Source organism: Cupressus sempervirens, chromosome 10, assembly GCF_028749045.1.
Source record: "Cupressus sempervirens isolate cs-2001-9-10 chromosome 10, ASM2874904v1, whole genome shotgun sequence".
In the NCBI taxonomy this organism is placed as follows: Eukaryota; Viridiplantae; Streptophyta; class Pinopsida; order Cupressales; family Cupressaceae; genus Cupressus; species Cupressus sempervirens.
This window is the reverse complement of record NC_143127.1, coordinates 52,781,083-52,803,197: the sequence shown is the minus strand read 5'-3', so window position 1 is coordinate 52,803,197 and position 22,115 is coordinate 52,781,083. Positions and strand designations below refer to the sequence as shown.

At 39.2% G+C, this 22,115-nt stretch overlaps 1 protein-coding gene across 2 annotated transcripts in view; it reads left to right on the top strand.

Moving 5' to 3' along the window:
- The window catches only part of RAP74 (transcription initiation factor IIF subunit alpha RAP74), a 49,001-nt gene that overhangs the window by 3,590 nt on the left and 23,296 nt on the right, over positions 1-22,115 (top strand). The window lies entirely within an intron of this gene.

The window sequence follows — 22,115 nt, the reverse complement described above, 5'->3', positions numbered from 1 at the left end:
CTACAGAATCAAACAAATGGCACAGAAGTCTTGAAACACCTTTCCATCTCAACTGTTTTAATGTGGAATGTCATGGCTTCTTTTCTGAGCGGTTGTTCTTTTTTGTAATATGGACCTATTGGCTGATATACCTTGTCACTGTTGACAAGTACATTTGGCTGGAGTACAATGTGCACGTATAAGGTTATGTCAACATCTAGGTGACATTTTACTGGAGTTGAATGTGCATGTTAGTATGTTGTGTGCAGGTTACTCATTCTACTGGAGTCAAATGTCACTTATCCCGATTCCTTTTATCAGACGTTCTTAGGTTCTGATCAGGCAGGATGAAAGTTGAAATGTGACTAGAAACATGTCTTGAGCTCATTGTTGATAATAAAATTATGACTTAATTTGAAACAAATTATGCATACTGAGATACTAAAAAATGGATGATACTATTTGGACAATGTCCATAAGCTTGTACAACCGCTACTGATCCTTTGCATGATAGCAGAAGTTTCTTGGGTTTCATCTGGAAATTTCTTTTTATCTGCGGTTCTCTCTTGAATCTTGATATATTTGGGGCACCTCAATTTCCCTGACCATACAAAATTCAGTATAAAAATATTAAATAGAAAAATAAATGTACAAGAATGTACAAATATAGGAACAAAGATTTTTACTCTTTATTCATGTAATATAAGATACACATGGTTTTTCTATAATATAAACAAATACAAGTAGGGAGGATATATGAGAGATCTAGCTGAACATGAATAATCATTAGAAGTTATGCTAGCTGGACAATGAGCAGCAACCAGTTCCCACATTGAGCACAGTTACTAACCACAAATAACAAGAAGAAATAGAAAATGCCTATACACAATCAGAATATTGCTAACCTTTTCTACTTGAGTACATGAAAACATAAAAACTCTTGAGTGATGCAGGTACATAATACAAACTAGCGCACATTACGCCATATAAAAAATGGTTAACAAAATTAAAAAATCGATATATAAGCTCACTGGTATCCATAAGCTTCTTGTTGATTAGTGTAACTGTATATACTTTAGCCGAACGATATGTCTAAAGTATGAATATTTCTGATTTGCTTTACTATTCTTTAGTCCAATAGTGTACAATGATTGCAAAGATAGAGATCATCATTCTTTGAAAGTTTTATTTAATGTTTAGATTTTGCAAGCTTTGCCATCACAGTTTATAAACTGATGAGCTTTTATTTCTATATGGGGTTTTCTTTTCTCAACTAATTTATCATAATCGCTGGTTTGACAATCTTACAGGTATTGTATTTTTGTTTGAATTATTTCTGTGGTTATATCTTGGGGCCGCAACCCCAAAAAACAACATAACAATGAACAGCAAAATAACACATCTACAATGACTCCAAATGAGTGAATCAGTGTAAGATCCTTACCAAAACCCATGCCTGCAGAAATCAGTCCAAACCCATTTTTCGGTATAATTAAACCCGTTTTTGAAGGAGCAACTTTTGTATTTATGATAGCAGCCTAGCCTACAATATTGTTTTCCTCATAATTTGGCAAAATAGATGTAGTTAGAGATAACAGATTGAATAATATGTTCCATAAGGAGTCTAGAATGTTGGTACTGTGACGAGTTAGAATTGACTCAAGCACTATGCAAGTGAGTCAATCTCCGGGTGTTATTTGCTTGCTAGTCTCTCTTACTCATTGCAAGAGCTAGTAGTGGTATGCTGTGTGGTTTTCGCATCATCAACCCATTGCAAACGAGGATCCCCTCTTTTTGTTTTAGCAAGTAGCAATTGTTGCCTTAGATGGTTTTAGTTGGCAACATCATTTTTTTCAGGTCTCCAAGTCTGGGGTGAGTTGGAGCATTTTTTTTTGTCTTGGGTTTGTGAAGGCATTTTGGTGCCACTTTGATGAATTTTCGTGGCCTAAGTCCAAGTGGAGAGTGAAATTTTAGTCTGGGAGAGAAGGGCTTGCGTGTTTAACAAAGTTTGTGAGGGAGCCAGGCCTTGGGGAAATTTCCCATCTTTGGAAATTTCCCCACCTCCTCATTTCTCCTAAAAATCTCAAGACTTCCCCCTTTGGGCAAAAAGAAGCACAAATACTTTAGGAGGCCTTTATTCAGTTATAACTTAAGCATTGCAATATTAGAACAATCAGGGGAAGAAATTGATAATTTTCCAAAGGATTTTCCTCTTGGGGCAATTTACCATCTTTGGAAATTTCCCTCCTATGGAAATTTCCCATCGTCGGAAATTTCCCGACATTGAGTCTCCTAATTTTAGCCATGTTCTAAGGCAGTAGAAGACTGATTTATGGCATGAGAGCAACACCATGAACAAGAATAGAGCAAGGGAGGCTCCTGGGGAAATTTCCCATCTCTCAGACTTTTCCCCAGCCAACTATCATCCTTTGTTAATTACCAAAACCATCCTACCTCCCCTCAAAAAAAAAAAAATTGAGAGAGAGTGACAAAAATTAAAATAAAATAAAATAATAAAAAATGGTTTTGGATTGTGATGTGATGAAATTTGCCTCAACTTTGCAAAATGGTTGGTTTAAAATTGGGATGAATTTTGTTTATTATTGATGTGATTTTATTGTTAGATATTTTTTACAAGCTTAATGTTCTTCTCCTTGGTTTTGCAAGGTGAATTCCAGGAGGGTTGAATTGAAATTCTTCTTGAACATCTTAGAAAACTAGAGTATGGTTGGTGCACATACTCTCCATCGTAACACCAATAGAAATCGGCAAGGTGAACTCAAGAAGGAGAAGCTAGAGGGCAAGGTGATAATCAAGGCCTCAAGACTTCAAGCGAATACTATAAGAAGATGGCTAAAGCCCGAGTACTCAAGTGAGAAGGAAGGATTCATGGTCAAGCTATCAAACTGCAAACTCAAGTCGAAATCAAGAGGAGATTCAGGAAAGCACAGAGCATCTGGTTGCATGATGACATATTCAAGGAGAATCAAGAAAGACCAAGTTTACAGGTTCACAAAGATGTAAGTGATTCGAGTCGATTCCATGAGGAAATTTCGAAGGATGGAGAAAATCACAAATGTTGGGGATACTCTACAAGCCAATTCCAAGCACAACATAAGGATGATAAGGTGGGAATTGTTTGTCCCATCCATTTAGAAAATTTCAGTGTCAAGCACACTTGATCACAACGTGCAAAGTGTAGAAGTTGGTGTACAAAATAGATGCAAGACCCGACTTCACAGAAGCCACAACGATCACTTGCAAGCAAATGACTTGTTACATGAAAAAATGAAGCAAAGAAGAGAAGAGTGGTTCTCAAGATAAGATTTGTATTCAAGAGAGGAACAAAAATAGTGTTACAATATACAAGGAGTGATCTTTTTATAAAGGAAATCAACTAACTACTTTAGGAAACTTGCAAAGCAAGTTAACCTAACCGTAAAGGGATAATGTGACATTTAATAAAAGGAAATTTTAATTAAATGTCACCCACATGATTCACTTTGAATGTCATCCACATGAAGAGACAAAGTCAAACTTCAATAGTGATTGAATAGTGAAAGCAATAGTGAAATCTTAAGTGTAGATGAAGGTAATTAACCTTTAAAGTGCCTATTTTCTCATTGGCTATCAAAATCATTGCAATTTTCTTATTGGCCCATAAGTTGGTTACTTGATGTGATTGGCTGTAAATTCAGCAACCCTAATTAGGGTTTGTGGGAAGAAATCTCCCTTGATCTTGAATTGGTCTTGGCCCTTCATTGTAATGGAACTACTATAAAAGGCCAAGGCCTTCTCATTTGTATTACATTAGTTTTAGAGATTAGAGGAGATTAGTTTAGAGATTGGAAGTAGTAGAGAGCTAGGAGATTAGAGTAGGCTAGCTAAGAGAGAGACTTGATGAAGTTGTTGTTATAATGCTTGTCAAAGTAATTGATAGCTCATTGTTGGCTCTTTATGGTGGATTACTTAATATTGCTTTGTAGTATTGCACGGTTTCCTCAATCTTTCACTTGGAGTAGATTTCTTTTTCATGTTGAAGTAGTTTAGTAGAATGGAAGTTATTATGGATGTTTTCTTGTTTGACTTGACCAAATCTAGGCCACTAGCCTCTTGCCGATGGTAAGGGTGCCTTGCGTGGTAAGCCGATGAAAACATCTAACTTTAGTTGATGTTCAATCTTTGGCTTGCATCTAGATGATGAGATTGGAGAGAGGATATTGATGTGAAAATCGTGTGTATTCCTTAGAAGCTTGCACCAGGTGGGTGGAGCCGTTGGTGAGATTACATCTAGAAGAGTCCAAGTCATCCATGATTCCTTGCATTTCTAGTTAGAGATAGAAGTAGTAGAAGTTTAATTTGAAGTGGATGTTTGAAGATCAAAATCATATTTTTGTTGCATGTTGTGAAACTAAATCTTTAGAAGTGCAAGATTTGATATCCATTGAATGAATAGCATAAGTCCTTTTGTGATAACCAACAAAACACATTATTTCATTGATTGAAATCATAATTAAGAAGGAGCCTCGAAGTCATTTCATTATCTTACTTTGCTAGCTTAGCATGGGAGATGACCTTATATCAAGAGAGGATTGAGCGTTTGGTGTTTCTCCTCAAAACATTAAGTATTTGATTCTGCATATTGTAGTGGAACAAAACTTGCATCAATATGGTGGAACAAATGGGTCTTTTGCTTTGTGTGGGAGTGACGCAGGGAGACACGAAGATTTAAGTACAACATGTGGAATAAACTCTAACATTCAACACTCCCCGCTTAGAGATGCACACATAAGCTACACATAGATTAATGAAACCACAAAAAACACAAGGCCATACACAACATATTTGAAGGTGTAATTATTTCACGTCACATATAAAGAAACCACCACATGCCTAGTTGTGGGGCCTTTTAGGTTGCATTCTTATACAAGACAAGAATTTACAATCTCAGAGCCTTAGCTCGCATCTTCTATCTTCTATTTCTATCTTCTATCTTCCTTCCTATCATCATTGCTTTCCTACATCTAACCAAGCTTCTTTTATAGCCAGCTAAGCCACAAGTCGGCTAGTTAAGCATTTAATTACAATATAGGTCCATACTTGGAAGAGTAATCCAAGGTTCACACAAACAACAATATGAAACGATGCACACTTAAAGATAGGTACACACGTGTTAGGAGTTGGCTCCTAACTGCGCAAGATGCCACATAATCAATGAAAACCACGCCAATTGGAACAACACGCTACGTAGAATGAAAGTTGCAGGAAAATAGGTCCGCAAAGAGTGGCACAAAACTCGAGAAATATGGAACATAAGAATTTGCGTGCTTAGGACAAGGATCAAGAACATGTCCTTGACATGATGACAACTGTGCATGACATGAAAACAAAAGCAGGAACGGCTACTTCACAAATAACAGTCTAGTTTGCCTAACAACAGTCCATTAAGTAGCTTTTTGGGGATTTTGTGGTTTGCCTAACAGCAGTCCACAGTAATATGTCATATTTTGGGGTGTCTTCTCTATTTTAAAGCTCTTTTAAAGCTCTATTTTCATGTTAAGCATTTTTGTTTTAATACAATGTATAAGTTGGAGCCAAATTTTGTTAGGCAAATCTTCTTAAATGTCTAACAATGACTGAATCCTAGCAGAAATAAAGTTGTATCAGTGCACTAGTTTTTTAATCTAAAGCCAAAAGTCTTCCCAATGCATGACAAATACCCTGAAGATGGGGTTGACACAAAACTGAAGCGAGATCATATAGCTGGCCCCAAATCCAGTAGGACATAAAAGTATTCTGTCATAGGTTGAAGGTAGGGCATGATGGAATTATTTTTCATTGATGTCAAAGGTGTGAAGAAGAATCGTCATCAATAGTTATACAGATATTGAAGATACTATGATGATGATACAATAGTTACTTCTGTAAGGAAGCAAAGGTGCGCGGAATCGCTCCTTACACTAATCTTGAGAGGACGATTATGCAAATTCAACTAACTATTGCAGAGATCTTAGAATGCATAACAATATAATCAAAATAACAATGAACACATCACACAATGATTACCGTGGGGAAACTCTTTCGGGAGAAAAACCCCACCCTCCAAACCCGCACAATGTATTCTCAAATTTGGAGGATTACAATACACTTGCAATGCAAGTTCTTACAGGAGCACATCACTACAACTTGAACTTGGACTCGGACTCAGAGAGACTCCTTCTAGCACCAGTTTTGCAAACTGAACTCGATGATTCAAACACCTCCCCAAGCCTTCCTTTTATAGTGATTTGCCACTTGGAAACCATTTGTGGTTTTACAAAACCATGGGCCAAAACCATAGGCAAAACAACGATGCCACATGTTACCCACTTGTAATTTGTAATTCCAAGAATACTATTTTCGTCCATAATTTTGTCCTCTAGTTTAGACCCCCATAAAAGTCATATAATGAGTTGTTTACACTCTAAAAATAGCCCTTCTACATTGTTCTAGAGACTAGACACATTTTTAACAACTCATACACCTTTTTCCAACTCATATAAACATGTGGAAAACTACCACAAACAAATTTTAGGATTTTCTAAAAAAATTCTAGAGTTTTCTGAAAAAGCTTGCAAGGTTGAGACACAATTCTCAACATTCTCCCACTTGTTGAACACCTTGCAAGAGTCAGGGGATTCATAGTGTCATGGACTTAATTGCTAGGGGCCGAGAGGCCCATAGACTCTGAACACCATCTGAACTTCTCTGTGCTCATGGGCTTAGTTAATGCATCAACAACATTCACCAAAGTCTCTACCTTCTCCAGCTTCACGTTGCCGTCCTCAACCATATCTCTCACAAAATGACATTGTACATCAATGTGCAATGTCGGGTTCTTTGCTAGGTAGATTGCACTCTGACTGTCACTGCACCTTGTTTGAACTCTATATCTGAACACAGTCTCTTAAGCCAGATGGCTTCCTTGCAGGTATGAGTAGCTGCCATATAATCTGCCTCTGTAGTGAACAAAGTGACCACAGCTTGTCGCCTGCTCATCCAACTGATTGCACCATCGGATAATGTAAACACATATGCACTGGTGGATCTTCTTCTATCAACATCGCCAGCCTGGTCTGAATCTACATAGCCTTGAATATCCAAGGAATGCTCATATCCTTTTCCATGGAAACATATAAAGTACTCTGAGGTACCCCGCAAGTATCGAAAAACTCTTTTTACTGCATCCCAATGTGCTCTTCCTGGATTAGACAAATAACAGGAAAGTAATCCCACCGCTTGCGCAATGTCTGGTCTTGTCTAGACCATAGCATACATCAAACTTCCAACAACACTTTGATATGGTACTCAACTCATCTCTTCCATCTTCAATGGGGATGTAGGATACTGTGAGCTAGAAAACTTTGTTTCCATAGTAACAGGAACACTCAATGGTCTGGAATCTTGCATATTGAATCTTCTCAGAATAGTACCAACATACTAACTCTGTCCTAGCCAAAGCTTTCTATTTTTCCTATCTCTTATAATTTCCATTCCCATAATGTACCTTGCTGCACCAAGATCTTTCATTTCAAACTTTGCTGAGAGCTAAGATTTTAACTCTGCAATCAAACCTTTTCCTTTGCCAATAAACAACATGTCATCAACATATAAGGCAATAACCAGGAAATAATCACCACCAAACTTGTAGTATATACAATGATCAGATTTGGATCACACAAATCCTAAACTCAGTACATATCTATCAAACTTCTGGTACCACATCCTAGGACTTTGTTTTAGACCATTCAAGGATTTCTTTAATTTACAGACCAAATGACTTTTACCTTTCACTACAAAGTGCTCTGGCTGCATTGTAACAAAAGAAGACTCAGTTTCTCTAAAAATAACACTTTTGGAGTAAAATACCTTTTGTGCAACAGGATCCCAAAGCTTGTATCCTTTCACACCATAACTATATCTGACGAAGATACATTTGATAGCTTTGTTGTCCAATTTTGTTCCCTTCTCCTTTGGCACATGAGCATATGCCTCACAACCAAACGCTCTCAGATGTCTAAGTGAAGGCTTGTGGCCCGACCATGCTTCCATTGGTGTCTTATCAACAAGAGCTGATGTAGGAGACCTATTTATCAAATAGCAGGCAATGGTGACAATTTCGGCCCAAAACTTTTGTTCCAGTGCAGCTCCACTCAGCATACTCCTAGCCTTCTCCATCAAGGTCTTGTTTTTTCTTTCTGCAACTCTCTTAATACCACAATCTTTACAAAATGTTTTGAACTCATTGGAGCAAAATTCACTGCCATTATCAGTTCTGAAACACTTCATCTTCTTTCCAGTTTGCAACTCAACCATTGCTTTAAATTCTTTGAAACGACTGAAAACTTCAGCTTTACTCCTAAGTTAATAAACTCATGTTCTTCTACTGAAATCATCAATGAAAGAAACATAATAAACTGATCTACCAATAGAAGGAACATCAATTGGACCAAATGCATCCGAATGGATTAGATCCAAAATACATGAGGACTTATGAGAACTTGAGTAAAGTTGAACGCAGTTTTGTTTACCATAGTTACAATGCTCACAAAAATCAAAATCAATAGTGTAATTATTCAACCCATCAACAAGGTTTTTATTCTTTAAGGTTCATAGACCTTTCTCACCTATGTGGTCGAGTCTTCGGTGCCATAACATAGTCTTCTCTGCAGGTAACTTTGATTCAGTAGATAGAGCACCCTTGAGTACCCAAAATCCACGACCATCTGTTAAAAGAGAAACCCTCTCTTTCTCCAACAAAGTAGTCTTCTTCACAATCTTATTAGAAGTACTATTGCACTCAACCTTGCATGCATCACGCTGGTACAATGTGCCCAACCTGCTTCCTCTTGCTATTACCATAGCACCTCTCACCATTTTCACACCTGCTTTAGAAAACTTTACATGCACACCGACATCTATTAGTTTGCTAACAGATAACAAATTCCTCGCTAGTCCCGGGATATGCAAGACACCATCAAATCTTTTAATTCTACCATTAGAAAATTTCACACGAATATTTCCACAACCAACAATATCAAGCATTGAGTTATCACCCAAATACACCTTACCATCATCAAAATTTTCATATTTACTAAACCAATTTCTATTAGGAGTCATGTGAAAAGATGCACCCGAGTCTATCAACCATGCATTGTCACCTGCATGAGTGGCCAAGGCTGCGGTGAAAGCATCTCCATCTTCCGTCTTGGACTCAAAATTAGAATCTTGCTTCTTCTTCTTTTTCCTTTCCTCTTTGCAGTCCTTTCGGAAATGTCCAGGTTTGCCACAATTCCAACAGATCACCTTGGACTTACCACTAGATTTTGATCTCCCCTTATTCTTGGACTTAGAACAGCCATGCTGCTTCTCGTTCTTGCCTCCTTCCTTTGGTCTTCCTCGAACACTTAAAGCCTCTTTGGCATTCAGAGAGACCTTCTTTCTCATTTCTTCAGAAAGTAGAGAACCAACGTCCTCCATCTTCAAGATGACTAAAGTGTTCCCTATGGCCATGACAAGGCTGTCCCATGAGTTTGCAACGTACATAGCAACATTTGGCATCTTTCTTCTTCATCCATCCACACCCGAACTGAAGTCAACTGAGTCACCAACATATTAAAACTTTCAAGATGCTCAGAAATCTGTCCACCTTCTTCCATTCTCAAGGAATACAACGTCCTCAAGAAAATCTTGTTCACAAGTGATTTCGCTTGATAGATCTCACTTAGCTTCTTTGCAGTAGGTTCTTCATGGACATTAATCAGTATAGAGTCTATAAGACACAATCTGATGAGACTTTTAGCTTTTCTGTCTCTCACATCGTACTCTGTGGCTGAAGTTGGATCTATGGGCCTCAGCTTCTTTTCATAGATTGCATCCCATAGATCCCGATCAATCAATAGATCTTCCATCTTCAGCTTCCACATTTCAAAGTTTGTGCCAGAAAACTTCTCTACATCAATCCTCCCTGATGTGCTTGCAATCTTTGCAATCCTGCAACACAGAAATAAAAACCTCTGCACAAGCTCCCTCTCAAACCTTGATTAGCTCAAAAAAACCTATACCCAACAAATAGAACTAAAACTAGCCAGGCTTTGATACCACTTGTAAGGAAGCAAAGGTGCGTGGAATCGCTTCCTACACTAATCTTGAAAGAACGATTATGCAAATTCAACTAACTATTGCAGAGATCTCAGAATGCATAACAATATAATCAAAATAAAAATGAACACATAACACAATGATTACCGTGGGGAAAACCCTTCGGGAGAAAAACCCCACCCTCCAAAACCCACACAATGTATTCTCAAATTTGGAAGATTACATTACACTTGCAATGCAAGTTCTTACATGAGCGCATCACCACAACTCGAACTCGGACTTGGACTCGGAGAGACTCCTTCTAGCACCAATCTTGCAAAATTGAACTCGATGATTCAAACACCTCCCCAAGTCCTCGTTTTATAGTGATTTGCCACTTGGAAATCATTTGTGGTTTTACAAAACCATGGGCCAAAATCATGGGCAAAACAACCATGCCACATGTTATCCACTTGTATTTTGTAACTCCAAGAATACCATTTTCGTCCATACTAGTTTAGACCCCCATAAAAGTCATATAATGAGTTGTTTACACTCAAAAAATAGCCCTTTTACATTGTTTTATAGACTAGACACATTTTTAACAACTCATACACCTTTTTCCAACTCATAAACATGTGGAAAACTACCACAAACAAATTCTAGGATTTCCTAAAAAAATTCTAGAGTTTTCCAGAAAAAGCTTGCAAGGTTGAGACACAATTCTCAACTTCATTGTGCATTTGTAACGTGAAAAGAAACATCAGATATATGAAAAGATGCATGGAAAGAAACATAGGAGATTAATATTGCCTATAGTATGTGAACTAAAAATAAATAGTGAAGTGATTATAACATCAGTATAAAGAACATTGAGATGATGAAGAACATATAAAGAACAATGGCAGAAGATGTAATTAAAGTAAAGATTTGCAAGAACAATATTATGTCAGCATACAACATAAAGACTTCAGCACACTTCAGATAACAACATACATTGGATAGCATCACAGATTGTATCTATTGTGTTGAAGATTATGATATGAATAAGGGTCCTCGAATAACATGGTTGCTCGGAATGGTTTAAGTAAAAGATGTGTAAAAATTGACAAAGCAAGGTCAATGGTAATAATATGAGACAAACTGTATCGTCCCCACTTTAGTAGTTGACCAAGCGTGTGTGTGTTAGCCTAGTTCTACATGGTCACGAGGGCTAACAAAGGGTTTAAAGGGATCCTAGAGTGTTTTGGTCTATTCATCTCTAGTTTGGGCCAAAACGGAGTTGATTTACTCAGTCTCAGGCATCCTTACTTTTTTTAATAAGTCAACAGGACATAGGGGATGCTAGTTTTGGTGATTGGATTTGATATTTCTTGACGAGAGCTTTTCGACGAGCTATCACTCGTGCTGTTTGGAGTCCGATAGCTAATATATTTTTATGTTTGAAGTATTATTAAAGTAACATTTAATTTAGTTGTAAAATATTTGAAGTGTTACTTTAATATTAAATTTTATGGGAATGTATGCAAATCAAAGGGGTGCCTAAAAGAGACATAAGTGAATATTTTAATATGTTTTATATGGCACATCTTTTATCCCACATTGCTCATGAAAGTGAGTCGACCCTTGGAGAAAGAATAAAAGGGAGTGTTGGTGACTTCATTCGCCAAGGTTGAATACGAGGAGAAATTGATGTGCGAGTTGCAGATCTGTTCTTGGCATTAGAGGATGTCTATCCTCTCTTGTGACATTCTAGACGTCATTCCCCTGGGGTGTGGCCTTCGGAATTCATTGCTATCAGCTTCATTAACAGGGAGATTGGGCACATTTCCAGCTATAGGTGCTCATATCCTCCCTACTTCTTGTCCAATGCTTATGCCATTCTGAAGGGATGATTTTTATGAAGATCTTGGACTGATTGAAGACAAATTATACTATAGCAGCATTGTAGCGTGGCACTCTTCAAGTTACTGTAGCACAACACTATTCACGCCATTGTAGCGTTACACTATTCACGTCACTGTAACACGACACTATTCATGTTACTGTAGCAGCAAGATGGGAAGTCATTATTGGAACGTTATGTTATAATGCTGGAGTAATTTGGGAGTTGAAAAGTCTGCTATGTCTTTGATTTTATTAGTTGTGAAAATAATATTATTTCAGCAGTGGTTCAATCTTCAGTTTGCATATTATTATAAATTCCTTCTTGTTCATGTTATGTGATGTCAAATCTATGCAAATACATAAAAACAATCATTTTATTTCCAGAGCCATAAAGGGGTTTATACATTAAACTGAGAAATTAAGAGTTGGATGCAAATTATTTTACTAAATTCCTATCAGCAGTTGGTAGTTCTTGGGCATTTCTTGGGTGTACATTTCACAAATAGGGCAATAAACAAATATTAAACAGCAGTGATATGATGGCACTGGAAGACATATCGTGTAGTTCAGACTAAGGATATTGGCATAATCGGTCAAAGCATATTTGTGTCAACAGAGGATACAAATAAATAACTTCAAGAGCCTGCTATGGAAGGATACAAAGGGTGTATTGTGTATGTGTATGATAAAATCATTACTATTGGCAAACAGATTGCACAACTGAGTGAAGGATATGAAATCAAGAGACATCTGAAATTAAAACGTCTAATATGCAGAGAACGGAATTTCATTACACAACAACAACACTAAGTATTACTGTGTGGGAATAGAAGATCGGTGGTTTCGGCAACAAATATATTTCAGAACTATCACGACCCCCGATAGCATGGAAGAGTATTTGTCATTGGCAGCTTTGAACATATTGCGAAACAAACATGTTAAAGGTTTGTGGACACTTAAACTACAACAAATGCAAACAAGTAATATTCCACATCATGCGAATAATAAAAGGATATTGTAGAGGTGATGTTCCCGACAAAAATAAATGTATTTAATTAATTTGTGTAACGGGCCGATTATTTTTAATTTATCTCGGACCCATATTTATTTTTGTCTTAGTAGATTGTGTTGCCATCGACTATCTTTGTACACCCTTGGAATGTTTCCCGATGGGTATTTAAGCACGGCTATAGTTTGTTTGTAAGTATGTTTTGGATTATATCTCTTTGCGCTACGGATTCCTGTTGGAGTTCGACATTGTTCGCCATTTCAGAAGTGAAAGACCTTCCCTATTTCGCTTGCACGATTTCGGTGGGATTCAACCCTCACCCTATTCCGTTGGTGTTCGACGTGGTCGGTATTTGGCAAATTGAGGATTTAACTGCATATTTGTTCCTGTTGGTGAATCTGTGGACTTTGTGTATGCTAATTGTGTGTGTATTTCCTGCAACACTAAGTAGTATCATTTGGTTTGCATTGTGATCATTTACAGTGTGGTTCTAGGCACTAAGTCTGACTGTAAAGCTTGGTATTGCCTTGTATGGCTACACTATCATTCATTTCCTTCTCCTATACACCGTACGACATTTAAAATTCCTTGTACGACAATCTTAACCCATCATATGACCGACTGCACTCCCACCACTTCATTACATCACCGTACTGCACACTGGAATTGTTATATTTCCCACACCATACGGTCTCCTTGTCATTCTCGTACAACAACTTAGTGATCACCGTACACCTTCATTCCTCACCGTATGGACTGACCCAGTCACTGTACGGCCATTTCATCCCACTGTACGACATCCCAAACTCCCTTTCGTACGGACTGTTCCTGTTGACAACACTCCACCACCGTACTGCTAACTCAAAGACTCTTCCCCACACCGTATGGACATCTTGTAGGCCCATAATTGCATCAAGTTTCAAAACACCAGTTGATCATTGCTAGCCGGTACATTACAATGGTATCGGAGCCTTTGATCCTGCTAGCTTGTGGACAATGAATGAGAGTTTATAGCTAGAAGAGAAGGACACATTCTGTTGATCGAATGGCTGAAGAACGGGAACGGGATCTGGCAGGTGCTGAACTCGTTGCACTTTTGAGGGATCTTGTGCGAAACCAGGCACAGATCATTGATACGCAACAGTTCATGGAAGAAACTCTCAAGAAGTTGGTGGAAAACAAAATATCTGGAGAACAGAATGGGCACAACGCGGACTTGATGGCGGGCAGATCACACCCTCACTCAGCATGCTCTCGACCGTCCATGCCGACTTTCCCACCACGGAGAGGGACACATCACGGAGAAAGACTTCCAACCTTCGAAGAGATAAGGGAAGACTGGAGGAATGCAAATCTTGAAGAGGACATTTCCTACAAGGATTATGCAGATCTAAGAATGAGATACGCAGGAGGCGGAAACAGAGGAGGATACTTTAACGATGATTTGAGGAGAAAATTGAGTAAAGTGAACTTGTCTCCATTTGATGTTTCGGGCTCCATTTCAACATAGGCGTGGGTGATGAAAGCCGACACCTACTGCCAGCTAAATCCTATGCTTGAAGAAGAAGCGGTCAAATTTGCCGCGTTGCACTTGGAGGGCGTTGCACATGAATGGTGGCACCACGACACTATCACACTTGGGCATGATCAAATAAAGACTTATGTAGAGTTCATGGAGAGATTAATTGAACGATATGATGGAAAAGACCCTGAACTCAATTTCAAAGATCTGGCGCAACTGAGGCAAAGGGATCGGTAGATCAGTTCATTGCAAAATTTTAGAGACTTTCTGTGTTGGTCACAGACATCTCTGAACGAAGGCGGGTTGTGCTCTTTATGGACGGGCAAGCAGAACCACTGAAGGGTTGGGTGAAGGGATTCAATCCGTCAACCTTGTCGGAAGCAATCAGTAATGCACGTAGCATGGCATCATCGTCGACATCATCCTCATCCTCTCGGAGTCACTCATCCGAAACTGCCAACATTCCCAAGGGACAAACCTCTACCCAAGAAGCCGTCATTGGATGAAGCATCTCGACAAGAACATTGAAGGAAGAAGTTGTGTTTCAATTGCAAGGGGCCTTGGGAACCTAGCCACCGATGCCTCGGGAAAGGAAAAATTCATTACATCGAGGTAGTGTTCGATGAAGAAGACGAACAGGAACAAGAGGAAATGCCAATGGAAGATATCCAACCTAGCGTTGACACCAACTTGGCCAACTTAAACCATACAGAGAGGATTGCCGCCTTGGTACAGCGCGGTGGATCCATTGCTTTGGCTGGCAGTCTGAGGTGCACAGTTTTTTGTGTGCGGGGTACCCTTCAGGGACAGAGGGTCATGGTGAGGTTGGATAGCAGAGCTACATTGAATTTCATAAACTCCTTCTTGGTTAAGCGAAGAAATCTTTCGACAGAGGCATACACAGGTTTTCAGGTCAAGGTTGCCGGAGTGACATTCCTGCCCTGCACGCACCTTGTTCCTCAGTTGAGCATCACGATGTTGAATCATACGGTGATGGAGGACTTTTTCATAGTGGGCCTCGTCGACATGGAAGTCATTCTTGGCATACAGTGGATGGAGACGCTTGATGAGTACACTTAGAGTTTCAAGCGAATGGACTTCACTTTCGTGGTTGACGGGAAGAAGGTGGTCCTCCAAGGGATGGCAAATGAAGGACCGAGGGAAGTGTCCGCGCATCGGATAGAGGCAATCCTGCAGCACGATGATGTTGTGTGCACTGCGCAATGCTTTATCTCGACGGAACCTATAAAGGGGCACCGAACACCTCCACAGGATATAGAGTTTCAGGATATGTTAAGTAGGCATGAAAGGGTCTTCATGGATATTCTTTCTGCCATACCACCGCATTGGAGATTTGAACACACAATAGAGTTGGAATCAGGGGCGAAACCTGTCATAACCACACTGTACCACCACCCCAAGAAGTTTAAAGATGAGATTGAGCGGATGATTCAAGAGTTACTTGAGAAGGGATGGATTTGTCCCAATTCTAGCCAGTTCGCGTCATCCGTGGTGTTGGTAAAGAAGGACGAAACATTACGCATGTGTGTGAACTATCGTGCACTGAACAAAAGAACAATAAAGAACAGGTACCCCATCCAAAGGATAGATGAGCTGTTGGATGAACTACATGGCACGGTCTATTTTTCAAAAATAGGTCTCCATTCCAGATACCATCAGATCCGAATGAGGGAAGAGGATGTGGAGAAAATGGCCTTTCTTTGCCACTACGGAGACTATGAGTTCCTGGTCATGTCGTTCGGTCTGATCAACGCACCTGCTACATTCCAGTGGTGCATGAACCACATCTTTAACAAACAGTTGCATAAGTATTTATTGGTATTCTTTGATGATCTTCTCATTTATAGTAGGATGTGGGAAAAGCACCTGAAACATTTGAACAAGGTTCTGAGTATCATGGAAGAACAGTCCTTGTTTGCCAAACAGTCCAAATGTGAGTTCGGAATGAGAAATATTGTACTTGGGGCATGTCGTCAGTCAATACGGGGTTCAAGTGCATTAGGAGAAGATTTAGGCTATCCTCGATTGGCCTCCCCCAAAATCACTCATGGATCTGCGAGGGTTCTTCGGATTGTGCAGTTACTACAGAAGATTTGTCAAAGATTTTTCTTAGCTCAGCGCGCCTTTAACGGATTTGACGAAGAAAGGGGCTTTCTAGTGGGACGAAGAAGCACAACTCACATTTGATAAGCTAAAAGAGGCCATGAGCACTTGTCTAGTGTTGGCACTGCTCGACTTCACCCGACCGTTCATTTTGGAATGCGACGTGTCAGGGGAAGGCATTGGAACGGTTTTGATGCAGGACAGACACCCCATCGCCTATGAGAGTAGGAAGCTTACACCAGCAGAACGCTTGTATTCTATTTATGATAAAGAAATGTTGGCCAGTGTTCACGCACTGACCAAGTTTCGGCAATATCTGGTTGTTGCCAAGTTTGTTGTTCGTACGAATCACAACAGTCTAAGATATTTCCTAGAGCAGTGGGACTTGAATGAACGGCAACAAAAATGGTTCAGTAAGGTTCAATCTTTTGATTTCGACATTGAATATGTAAAAGGGAAAAACAATGTTGTAGATGCCTTGCCCCGAAAACCCACCATCTGCTCACTAGAACAGATCTCAGCCGACTGGAAGGCACAACTGTTGGTGGAATATTCCAAAAATACGTTTGTCTGTGAGATAATGGATGGTCACATCCACGACGATCAATATAGTGTGGTGAATGATATCATCTATTATAAGGATTGGATCTACCTAGTGCTAGAGTCCAAGCTGAAGCAGAAGATCCTGAAGGAAGTGCACGACTCCCCCTTGGCTGGACATCCCTGCTTCCTTAAGACCTACAGAAGTATTCGGGAGAGATTTTCATGGAAGGGATTGAAAGGGGATGTGTTGCAACATGTTAGAGAATGCACTGTTTGCCAACAGAACAAATTCGAACACACTTCTTGCCGGACTGTTACAGTCTTTGCCAATTCCCGAACATAAGTGGGAAAGTATATCAATGGACTTCATAACAGGTCTTCCCAGGGTGAACAGAAAGGACTACATCTTCGTGGTAGTTGACAGATTGACAAAGTACACTCACTTCTTTGCCATCTCCTCGGACCTTCAGGCTGCACAGGTCTCCGAACTATTTTTCAGAGAAGTCTTCCACCTGCACGGGTTACACTGAAACATTGTCAGCGACTGGGATGGACAATTCGTTAGTATCTTCTGAACGGAATTGTTTTGGATGGTAGGGATTGAATTATCACCGAGCACAAGCTACCACCCACAGACAGATGGCCAAACTAAAATTGTGAACAAAAGGCTCGAAGGCTACCTACGGAACTACGTCTCGGCACAACAACGCGCGTGAGTGAATTTGGATCCATCTTGGGAAGTACTGCTACAATACCACGTATCACATGTCGTTCGGGATGGTGCCGTTCAAAGCTCTATAAGGACACGAACCACTCTCCTTCATCGATACAGTTCTGGGCGACAACTGCGCTCCAAGGGCGAAGGATTGGCTTTAGGAGGGACAGAACATTCTGAGGAGCTTGAAAGAAAACCTTTAGCAGGCACAAAATCGACAGAAGGTGTACGTCGACAAACATCGGATTAAGAGGAGTTTTGAAGTGGGGGATTTGGTCTATCTCTGACTTCAGCTATATCGACAGTCCTCATTAAAGGGAATAGGGAAGGAGAAACTGAAGCCACGGTTTTATGATCCCTATAGCATGATCTGTTGCATTGGTGAGGTAGCATATGAACTAGAGCTTTTGGAGGGTAGCTAAATTCACAATATCTTCCATGTTTCTTGTCTGAAGAAGGCTATCGGAAAAAACATCACCGTCACTACCAACCTTCCACCACTCAATGAGGAGGGGAAACTCATTTTGGAACCTGCTGAGATTCTCAAAGTGCATGAAAAGGTCTTGTAGAACCGAACCGTCAGGGAGTACTTGGTACGTTGGCGACATCTACCGTTGGATGACGCAACATGGGAAGGCGAACACATCCTCCAACACTCGGCACTGCACTTGCTTGGGGACAAGCAAATTTTGGGACGGGAGGATTGTAATGTCCCCGACAAAAATAAATGTATTTAATTAATCTATGTAACGGGCCAATTATTTTAAATTTATCTCGGACCCATATTTATTTTTGTCTTAGAAGATTGTATCGCCATCGGCTATCTTTGTACACCCTTGAAATGTTTCCCGACGGGTATTTAAGCATGGCTATAGGTTGTCTGTAAGTATGCTTTGGATTATATCTCTTTGCACTGCGGATTCTTGTTGGAGTTTGGCATTGTCCGCCATTTCGGAAGTGAAAGACCTTCCCTATTTGGCTTGCACGGTTTCGATGGAATATAACCCTCACCCTATTCCGTTGGTGTTCGATGTGGTCGGTATTTGACAAATTGAGGATTTAATTGCATACCTGTTCCTGTTGGTGAATCTGTGGACTCTGTGTATGCTAATTATGTATGTATTTCCTGCAACACTAAGTAGTATCATTTGGTTTGCATTGTGATCATTTATAGTGCGATTCTGGGCACTAAGTTTGAGCGTACAGCCTGGTATTACCTTGTACAACTACTCTATCATTCATTTCCTTCTCCTATACACCGTACGGCATTTAAAATTCCCTATACGGAAATCTTAACCCATCATACGACTGATTGCACTCCCACCACTTCATTACATCACCGTATTGCACGTTGGAATTGTTATTTTGCCCACATCGTACGATCTCCTTGTCATTCCCGTATAGCAACTTAGTGATCACTGTACACCTTCATTCCTCACCGCACGAACTGACCCAGTCACCATATGACCACTTTATCCCACCGTACGACATCCCAAACTCCCTTCCGTATGGACTGTTCTTGTTGACAACACTCCACCACCATACGGCTAACACAAAGACTCTTCCCCACACCGTACAGACATCTTGTAGGCCCATAATTGCATCGAGTTTCGAAACACTAGTTGATCATTGCTAGCCGATACATTACAGTAGAGACGATTCTTATAAAGCAAATAGGTCAGCAGAGATGGCCTCCGTACACATCAATGTGGAAGATGACATGAAATGATAGTATATAAATGAATATAAGGGAGACATAAGTGAATATTTTAATATGTTTTATATGGCACATCTTTTATCCCACATTGCTCATGAAAGTGAGTCGACCCTTGGAGAAAGAATAAAAGGGAGCGTTGGTGACTTCATTCGCCAAGGTTGAATACAAGGAGAAATCGATGTGTGAGTTGCAGATCTGTTCTTGGCATTAGAGCACGTCTATCCTCTCTTGTGACATTCTAGATGTTATTCCCTTGGGGTTTGGCTTTGGAATTCATTGCTATCAGCTTCATTAACAGGCAGCTTGGGCACATTTCCAGCTATAGGTGCTCATATCCTCCCCACTTCTTGTCTGATGCTTATGCCATTTTGAAGGCATGATTTTTATGAAGATCTTGGACTGATTGAAAACAAATTATACTGTAGCAGCACCGTAGCGTGGCACTCTTCAAGTTACTGTAGTGCAGCACTATGTCACTATTCATGTCACTGTAACACGATGCTATTCATGTTACTGTAGCAGCAAGATGGAAAGTCATTATTGGGACATTATGTTATAATGCTGGAGTAATTAGTGAGTTGAAAAGTCTGCTATGTATTTGATTTTATTAGTTTTGAAAATAATATTATTTCAGCAGTAGTTCAATCTTCAGTTTGCATATTATTATAAATTCCTTCTTGTTCATGTTATGTGATGTCAAATCTACGCAAAGACATAAAAACAAACAATCATTTTATTTCCGGAGCCATAAAGGGGTTTACACATTAAACGGAGAAATTAAGAGTTGGATGCAAATTATTTGACTAAATTCCTATCAGCAGTTGGTAGTTCTTGGGCATTTTTAGGGTGGCCATTTCACAAACAGGGCAATAAACAAATATTAAACACCAGCGATATGACGACATTGGAAGACATATCGTGCAGTTCAGACTAAGAATATCGGCATAATCAGTCAAAGCATATTTGTGTCAACAGAGGATATATTAAATAACTTCAAGAGCCTGCTATGGAAGGATACAAAGGGTGTATTGTGCATATGTATGATAAAATCATTACTATTGGCAAACAAATTGCACAACTGATTGGAGGATATGAAATCAAGAGACATCTGAAATTAAAATGTCTAATATGCAGAGAACGGAATTTCATTACACAACAGCAACACTAAGTATTACTGTGTGGGAATAGAAGATCGGTGGTTTTGGCAGCGAATATATTTCAGAACTATCACGACACCCGACAGCATGGAAGAGTATTTGTCATTGGCAGCATTGAACATAGTGCTAAACAAACATGTTAAAGGTTTGTGGACACGAAAACTACAACAAATGCAAACAAATAATATTCCACATCACGCAAATAATAAAAGGATATTGTAGAGATGATTCTTACAAAGCAAACAGGTCAGCAGAGATGGCCTCTGTACACATCAATGTGGAAGACGACATGAAATGATAGTATATAAAACACACAACAGGTTAGTGATAGATGGAATATTAATTTCAAACAGCAGCGTATAATTTAAAAAAAAGGAGCAAACATATGCAGTCGTGAGTATGAAGTAAGGTAATGGAATTCAGGAGTATAGCGGCAGCCTATTCAAATAGCAAACATTTGAAATACACAATGGATAGCATATCATGAGTTTGGTGCAAGATAAAAATAAAATAACAGATTGAGGAACCCAACGCACATGATTTCTGATGGTCATAAGCAGCGATAACTTAAAAGGATGATATGAAGAGTTTCCAAGTCAGCATACAAGAAGATGAAGTCTGATAAGTTGAAGAAACCGGATAAATAGAAGATAGACAGAGCAGGTCAAAGCACCATTAGTTTTTAAGAATAACAATTCATGTGCATGCATCAGAAGATGTCAGTGGCAATTATAAATAAAATCGATAAAATCAGAATAAAATGCATTGTCTCAAATGTATTGTGGAGAAAGGAATTTAATATTTTAAAATGAATATATGCCCAGCACAAGTCAGCATATAAGCAAATTGAAGGAGCCTGATAAAAGATAGAAGGCGGATATGTTTGACAGAACGCTTGAAATGGAGACGTATATGAGCAGCATAAAAGATATTCTAAAATTGGACATCTCAGCAATAGCAAGGATATGCGGGAATATTAAAATGTCATCACCAAAGAAATAAAAGTGCAGTATATTAAGATAATAAAGTTTGGATGAGCCAAGAGGTGTTCGCAGATGGAAGACAAATAAGAAGCCAAAAAGTAATTAGAAGATGTGATTAATGTAACACATTCCAAACGTAAAGATTAAGAGGAAATTTATAGTAACTCATAACAAAATTTATATGAAGTCAACTTAATGATGAGTTGCAGCATAAATGAATAAAGAGAAGACACGTTAGTTCAAATAAATGTTCATTCAAAAGAAACAACTCTTAGGAAAGAGGAGAGAAAAATATAAATTAAAAAGAAAGAAGTGGTGTTGTGTAGAGATGTGATAGAAATGTAAGAGAGAAAATTGTGT